Source organism: Populus trichocarpa, chromosome 16, assembly GCF_000002775.5.
Source record: "Populus trichocarpa isolate Nisqually-1 chromosome 16, P.trichocarpa_v4.1, whole genome shotgun sequence".
Classification (NCBI taxonomy): domain Eukaryota; kingdom Viridiplantae; phylum Streptophyta; class Magnoliopsida; order Malpighiales; family Salicaceae; genus Populus; species Populus trichocarpa.
Window position 1 is genome coordinate 9,465,754 of NC_037300.2, and position 8,830 is coordinate 9,474,583.

Here is an 8,830-nt window from a genome sequence, read left to right on the forward strand (position 1 = left end):
GCTAAACCCTCTAGAGAAATACAACGAAGGCTTAATCCTAATATGAAAGAAGTAGTGAAAAATAAAGTCATTAAGCTTCTAGATAATGGAATCATTTATCCTATTTCTGACAGCAAATGGGTAAGTCCTACCCAAGTTGTACCCAAGAAGTCTGGAGTCACTATGATAACAAATGAGAAAAATGAGTTAATTCCAACTAGGACTATTACTGGTTGGTGCATGTGCATTGACTACAGGAAACTTAATTCAATGACTAGAAAAGATCATTTCCCGTTACCTTTCATGGATCAAATCCTAGAAAGAGTTGCAGGTCATGAATTTTATTGTTTCCTAGATGGCTATTCAGGTTACAACCAAATTGAAATTGCATTGGAAGATCAAGAGAACACTACTTTCACATGTTCATTTGGTACTTTTGTATATCGAAGAATGCATTTTGGATTATGTAATGCACCAGCCACGTTTCAAAGATGCATGCTTAGCATATTCAATGATATGGTTGAACGTTTTCTTGAGATTTTTATGGATGATTTTTCTGTTTTTGGTGATTCATTTGATGATTGTTTAACTAACTTGGAAAAGGTTTTGAACAGGTGTGAAGAGAAGAATCTTGTACTGAATTAGGAAAAATATCATTTTATGGTAACAAACGGCATTGTAGTTGGTCACATTGTTTCATCAAAAGGAATTGAGGTTGACAAATCTAAAATCAAGTTAATTGCTAACTTGCCAACACCAAAATCTATTAAAAATGTTAGATCATTCTTAGGACATGCTGGTTTTTACAGAAGGTTCATCAAAGATTTTAGTGTAATATCTAAACCATTGTGTAACCTTCTAACAAAGGAAAATGTTTTTGAATGGACCGAACAATATGAAAAAGCCTTTGTTAAACTTAAAAGCTTGCTTACTTCTGCTCCTATCATTCAACCTGCTTATTGGTCATTACCTTTTGAAACAATGTGTGACGCTAGTGATTATGTCGTGGGTGCTGTTTTGGTACAAAGAAAAGATAAGAAACTTTATGTAATTTACTATGCAAGTAAAACTTTAAATAGTGCTCAAATGAATTACACCACCAATGAAAAAGAATTACTTGTAGTAGTATTTACATTTGAAAAATTCAGGTCTTATCTTGTTGGCTCACCTGTTGTTTTTAGTGATCATGCAGCATTGAAATTTCTTCTTTCTAAGAAAGATTCTAAGGCTAGATTGGTGCGGTGGATTTTGTTACTTCAAGAATTTGATATCACAATCAAAGACAAGAAAGACACCGAAAATATTATCGCAGATCATTTGTCAAGATTGACAACAGATTCAAGATCTGACATCACACCAATCGATGACTATTTTCCTGATGAATCTTTATTTTATGTCTCTACAATGCCTTGGTTTACTAATATTGTTAATTTTCTTGTTTTAGGACAATTGCCAACTCATTGGAGTACCCAAGATAAAAGAAAGTTATTGAACGAAGTGAAGAATTTTTATTGGGATGACCCTTATTTATTCAAATATTATCCTGATCAAATATTTCGAAGATGCATTCCTGACAATGAGGTAAGTAATGTCATTAAATTTTTTCATTCTGAGGCATGTGGGGGTCATTTCTCATCAAGAAAGACAACTGCAAAAATCTTACAAAGTGGATTTTACTGGCCCACCATGTTCAAGGACTCACATGCATTCTACAAGACTTGTGAAAATTGTCAAAAGTTGGGATCTATTTCAAAACATCAAATGATGCCTTTAAATCATATTCTTGTCATTGAAATCTTTGACTGTTGGGGTATAGATTTCATGGGTCCATTTCCTCCATCATTTGGTTTCTTTTTTTTTTTTATCAAATGTTAGAATTATATAGACCAAAAAGATAGACAAGCTGGAAAACCAGCAAGCCTATTCATGAACCCAAGAGGCAGGTGCATAGAATAACCGAGCAAAACAAATGCCAGCAACAACAGGCAGAACAAACCAAAAACAAAAAATTAGCAGCCCCAACACAAAAGGACCCTAAAGCACAGAGCTGGAGACCACGTATCAGAGGGCCCAGCAGCAACAGCGAACCATAACTCTAGAATGCATGAGCCATGCAAGCACGCAGATACAGATCAGAAGAAGCTCCAAACACAGAAAAAAAAACAAAACAAAAACAAAACCCAAGTGGTGGGCCAGACAACAAGCTACAGCACGTGAAATTGCATGCATGAAACAGTACACCATGCACGCCCTAACCAGCGCCATGCAATACCAGCCAAAGAAGCTCAAGAGAGACGGCCATGAAAATCTGTACATGAACCAGGCAGAAAACCAGACAACCGGAGGCTGACGACAACAGACAGAAGTCAAGCTCCTGCAAGCAAAGGATGACCCCCGCAACCAACCATCAAAAGGGGCACCCAACAGCAAGTTGTTGGTGATTTTTTTCATGAAAATGGAACACAATGTAAAACAGGATTTGGAATCGCCGAAAAACAGAATCAACTTCTCTAGATTGTGCATCAAAGACCCAACGATTTCTTTCTTCCCAAATAAGATACACAGTGATGGCCAAGGAGACGCGTCGCATCCGAGACTCCATATTGGATCTCTTCGAGTTCAGCCCCCGGATGGCACTTCTAAGGGACGACATGCTCCTGCCAATTCTAAGCCAAGATTTAATCTTGGCCCACAAGCGCCCCGCCCAGTGACAAGATTTAATCCATCATTTGGTTTCTTGTACATATTAGTCGCAGTAGTTTATGTTTCAAAATGGATAGAGGCAATTCCAAGTCGAAACAATGATCACAAAACAGTGATAAAGTTTTTAAAAGAAAATATTTTGAGTCGATTTGGAATCCCTCGAGCCATGATAAGTGATGGTGGAACACATTTCTACAACAAGCCATTTGAGTCTTTAATGAAGAAATATGGAATCAGACACAAAGTTGTCACCCCTTATCACCCTCAGACGAGTGGACAGGTAGAACTTGCTAATAGGGAGATCAAACAGATCTTGGACAAAACAGTGAACCCTAATCGGAAAGATTGGTCTTTAAGACTTAATGATGCACTTTGGGCTTATCAAACTGCTTATAAAACATCATTAGGTATGTCACCTTATAGACTAGTCTATGGAAAACCTTGTCACTTGCCTGTAGAACTTGAACATAAAGCTTATTGGGCTATTAAAGCTTTCAATTCAAACCTTGATGATGCTAGTCAGCTGCAAAAATTACAAATAAACGAGCTTGAGGAAATAAGAAATGATGCATATGAAAATTCAAGAATTCATAAAGCAAGAACCAAAGAGTTTCATGACAAGAAAATACTGAGCAAAACATTCAATGTTGGTCAAAAAGTCTTGCTTTATAATTCTCGACTCCATTTATTTCCTAGAAAATTAAGATCAAGATGGAGCGATCCTTTTATTGTAAAACATATGTATCCATATAGAGCCTGTGATATCGAGAATCCAAAGAATGACAATGTTTTCAAGGTAAATGGACATCGTTTAAAACTTTACTTTGACAATTTTTCAGTTGAAAATGACTCTATTGAATTGAGTGATCCTGTATATAAAGAATGATTCTTTTTCTCACATTGTTTTGTGTTTTGTTTTGGTGTAATTTTGTTTTGCTAGTCTCTCTCACCCCGGTCAAATGGCGGATAACGGTACTCCGTGACTTCAGTCGGTTCTTTCAGTTTCCCATGATAACTGATATCTGTGTATATATTTGTGCAATTCTTTGCTCTTTCTCCCTTCTTTGAATCTCTTCTCCAATTCTCATTTGAAAATGGACACCACTCTTGAAAAATTGAAAAAGTATTTTCCCGCTCTGCCTCATAATGCGATTACAAAAATTTATCATGCTAGATGTGCAAGATTGAAGTTGTTAATGAATCATGGAATTCCTGAAGATGTTCGCTGGCTAATTGAAGCAAAGGTCTGATTATCAGGTGAGTCCTCCAATTCTTTCATTTCATACATGCCTGGAACAGGTAAAAGCACTTTTGCAAAGAAACATCGTGCAAAACAACTGAAAGTCTATCACAGATGTGCCAGATGGACTTGTAATGCAACATGTCATTCTTTAGGAATGGTATCTGTAAACCGTGAAGATAAAATACAATTCATTAAGGATGGCCTGAGTAAGTGGTCTTTAGATAATCTTCTATTGACTCTTGAGACGCATCCTAGTGGAGATGTGCATCGTGCAATTCATGATTTATGGCCACAATTCTATAAAGAACATGCTCGATATAGTCTTGGGAATCTGACTAAAAAAGACCATGTTTGCCAGTTTTTAAGAAAATTGGATGGGAAGCCTATCCCCGACCCATAGAGGGCGTTTAAGCCGTTCTTGGACGTAAAACCAAGGGAAGATGTGAGCCACAATCACAACTACTTGTACATACACATGCTTTTTCAAAATAAATAAATAAATAAAAAGAGAGAGAGGGAGAGTGAGACTCCAACTGGCCTACATATAGGTGGTATGATTGCATTTTCCATTTCTCATCTATAAAATCTTCTCTTCCTTCCCTTCATTTCTACTCAACCCATACATTCAACAAATATAGAAGTGTGTAGAAATGGCAGGTTCCTCAAGTCATCATATAAGAAATATTTGTGTTTTCGGTGGATCCAGTCCTGGGAAAGAAAAAGAGTTTTTAGAATCAGCAAATCATCTTGGTCAGGTACTAGCTGAGAAAAAGATTCATTTAGTGTATGGAGGAGGCAGCCTTGGGTTAATGGGGGTGTGTCAATAGCTGTATTTTTAGGAGGTAGTCAAGTTTTGGGGGTCGTCCCTAAAGCTTTAACAAAAGGGGACATCATTGGCAAAACAATTGGAGAGGAACTACAGGTCCCCACAATGTCTGATCGACTGAATGCAATGTTTAACCATGCTGATGCCTTCATTGCTTTACCAGGTGGTCTGGGCACATTGGAAGAAATCTTTCATATTTCCTCTTGGGCCCAACTGCACATTCACCATAAACCCATAGGTCTGTTAAATGTTAATGGTTTTTATGATAAGTTGTTGTCTTTTCTTGATCATGCTGTGGAACAGGAATTTCTAACATCTTCGGCACGATAAATCATAATCTCTGCTGCTACTGCTGAACAATTGATTGACCAAATACAATCTTTCATCCCTGTAATTGATCCCTCCATGAGTCGCATAAATTGGTCAACTAAGGAAAGCCGTAAAAAGCTTAGATTGGATTTGAGCCTTCATTTGTAAAAACTTTATGTCTTTTGGTTTTATTATTGTGTTTTGTTGTTTCTTATATTTTATTTAAGTGTGTTTCAGGTTTGTTAGTGTTCGTTGTTTCAGGTGATGTCTTCTATACTCTATCTTTCTACTTTAGGACATTGAGGACAATGTCTCATTTTGGTTGGGGGGGAAGGGTAGTAGTTGATATTTAAAAAAAAATTAATTAAATGTGTTTTCTAATTCATAAACCATTTGCAAAACTATTATTACTAGGATGGCAGAGTAAAGGAGTTCTTTTACTCTTAAGACGCATCTTAGTAAACATTCTTAATAAGGTTTATCAGAATACTTCTTGAAATATTCAGGTTTACAAACTCTCGCATTGTATCACTTAATTCCGCTCATATACTCATTTAACAAGTACTCTTAAACCTTCATTCACACACACACTTTAACATATGATTGTGGGTTGCACATTGGATTATTATATTATTTATGTTTTTTTGTTAAAGGCAACAACTAAGGGAAAGGGATAGTATATAAAAAAAACAAAAAAAATTATGATAATAAAAACATAGAGAAGTTTGGTTTTGTAGCCTCCCTAACCTAAGCACTTAAGCCTGAATGGGTGTTTTAACACCTAATACCCTAAAGTCAACTAACTTGGGAGCTATTGGCCCAACGCTTGTTACATGGGTTGAGGAGAAAAGCTTAAGGGAATCAAACATTGCACTATCTACGTATCAACATCTGCAACCCAAGTTACTAAGCTCGTAGGGGTGTCTCAACACCTAATGCCCTAAGACCAACTGGTCTGGGAGTCATTAGCCGAAAGCTCGTTACATGGGTTAAATATGCATTGTGTTTTAAGTTATATGTATATATATTAAAAAAAAGATAATAATCTTAACCTAAAGAAGTTAACCTTAAACATTAGAACAAAAATTTTGTTTTCTTCCAAGTAAAGCCCCATAACTATGTGTTGATATATTGAGCACAAAAGAAAGGTTTATTAATATCTTGTTTAAGAGGTATTGAGCATATATATAAATTTAATGAGAGTTTGTTTATCTGGATAGATTAATGGAAGTTGAATGATGAATGTCTTGCTTTGTGGAATTTGCAAATTGTTTTTCTATTTTAACGCTTTGATTACTAGGGACTAGTAATAAGCTGGTTCAGGGGTGTGATTAGTACTTAAAAGTGTATTTTTATCAAGGTTTTATATCATCATTTTGCACTTGAAGTATCAATAACTCCTTAACTAAAGCATGTCTTATAATAACAAGTCTGATATCATAAGATACCTTTAATTTATGGTAAATGTTCATCTTAAATGCAGGCCTATCATAGAAATGAAAGGATTGATTGATGAGTTTAAGTACTGAAATTGAAAGGACAAAGAGAGGGCCAAACTTAGAAAAGAGATGCTGGTTTAGTCCAAACTGGAATACTGTTCGGTCATCGGGTCATATCTGGAGCTGTAGATCTTGGATTTAGGTCTGCTTTATATGGATGGAAAGCTAAGACATAGGCCTAAAACTTTCATGGGGAGTCCAAGATTTAAAAAGGCTGTTTTCAAGTCCAAATTGTAGCAACAACAGAGAAGTCCGAATCTATCCTGAAGCCCAGACACTGTTTAGTGTTCAGCCCATATCTCGAGTTCTAGAAGTCCAAATGACCTCAATTATTTTTTCTGGAAAGCTGAGACAATTTCCTAGAACTTTCATGATTGAAGTCTATTCGAATTCTGACGTTAGCAATGACGTTTTGTTCAAACAAGAAGATAAGGATTGTCACCAAGTCAAGAGTTGGCCACCCACTCAACAATTAGTCATCAAATCAATAGTTTCAAATTTTGGCCTATAAAAGGAGGCATTTGCCATGCATTTAGGGGCTTAGTTGTTCAAATCAAGATCTTGCTCTTGCTCTTGCTCTGCTCTCTCTCTCTCTCTTTATATTTTTATAATGCTTAAGTTTTGCTTTCATTAATATCATGTTTATGCTTTTCATTTTCTTTCCTTTACTTAGTTAACTTGTATCTTATTTATGTTCTTATCTTGTTTATTTATGTTTCTCTTTTTCATTATGTTTAGCTAAGTTTATTATGTCAAGGTGACAAGGTTACACTAATGGTGTAAGAATAAGTATAATATAAACTCAATATGGACTTCAATGCTTATATCATAAACAACTTGCTATTAACATGTCTTATCATTTTTATCTTATTAATTCTTAATACCTTGCTTGTTAAATGGTTAATCTAGATTTGTGTTGTATAACACTTGGTACAACAAATGCTTGGCACTTTCATAGCCCAACCGTATGGTATAACCTACACCTGTGCTATGAAAGGAACTTGATTTGTTGTTAACATAAGTTAGCATCATGAATTCCTGACAATATTTAAAAGTTTGGTGTTACTTAAATAAGATAATTAATATGATCATGTTAACAATTTATAATGAGCTATTAATGACAAATCATCCGATTGGAACCTTCTTTGTGTGTGGTTTCCGGTTGAGTAATAAAAAAAGTTTATACTATACTTGTTTGAAATACCATTAGTGGATCCTCTAACCTTGACATTTATTTTTATCAGTGTTTAATCCTCACATTAATCTTACATCTCAAAGTCCTCTTTAACTTGTTGTTGGTGTTGTTGTTGTTGTTGTTGTTTATAATTTATATAGTTAACCTCCCTGTGGTTCGACCCCGGGTTATTTATTACTTTGACACTCCTACACTTGGGAGAAGACATCAATCTTTTGGTCATATCAGTAGTCAATCAGATAATCATAATCTTTTATCAACTCTACCCATCTCCTTTGTTGTATGTTCAGCTCTTTCTATGACATCAAATACTTTAAACTCTTATGGTCCGTGAAGATTTGAACTTGTGACCCATCAAATAATGTCGTCATACTCTTAGGGCAAACACCACCGCTGCAAGTTCTAGGTCATGACTGGGTAATTCACTTCATGCAACTTAAGTTGTCTCGATGCATAAGCAATCACACGCCCGTATTGCATCAACACACATCCCAGACCCTTTTTTGAGGCATCATTATATACCACAAACCCTTCTGTCTCTAAGGGAAGGGCTAGCACAGGAGCAGAAGTGAGCCTCTCCTTTAGTTCTCGGAAGCTTGTCTCACACTCTTCCAACCAAACAAACTTGATTTCCTTGCAGGTCAGCTTAGTCAAAGGTGATGCTATTGTGGAGAACCCCTCAATAAACCTTCTATAATACCCAGCAAGACCAAAAAAACTCCGGATTTCTGTCATGTTGGTAGGTCTCTTCCATTTTAACACGGCTTCAACCTTCTTTGGATCCATAAATATTCCTTCTGCTAAAATTACATGGCCCAAAAATACTATCTCCTTGAGCCAGAACTCACACTTATCCAGCTTTGCATATAGTCGATTCTCCCTTAAAGTCTGTAGTACAACCCTTAGATGTTATTCATGCTCCAAGTAAGAGTTTGAATACACCAAGATATCATCAATAAATACCACCACATATTGGTCCAAGTAAGGCCGAAACACTCGATTCATCAAGTCCATAAACACGATCGGAGCATTGGTTAACTCGAAAGACATCACCAAAAACTCGTAATGCCCATAAC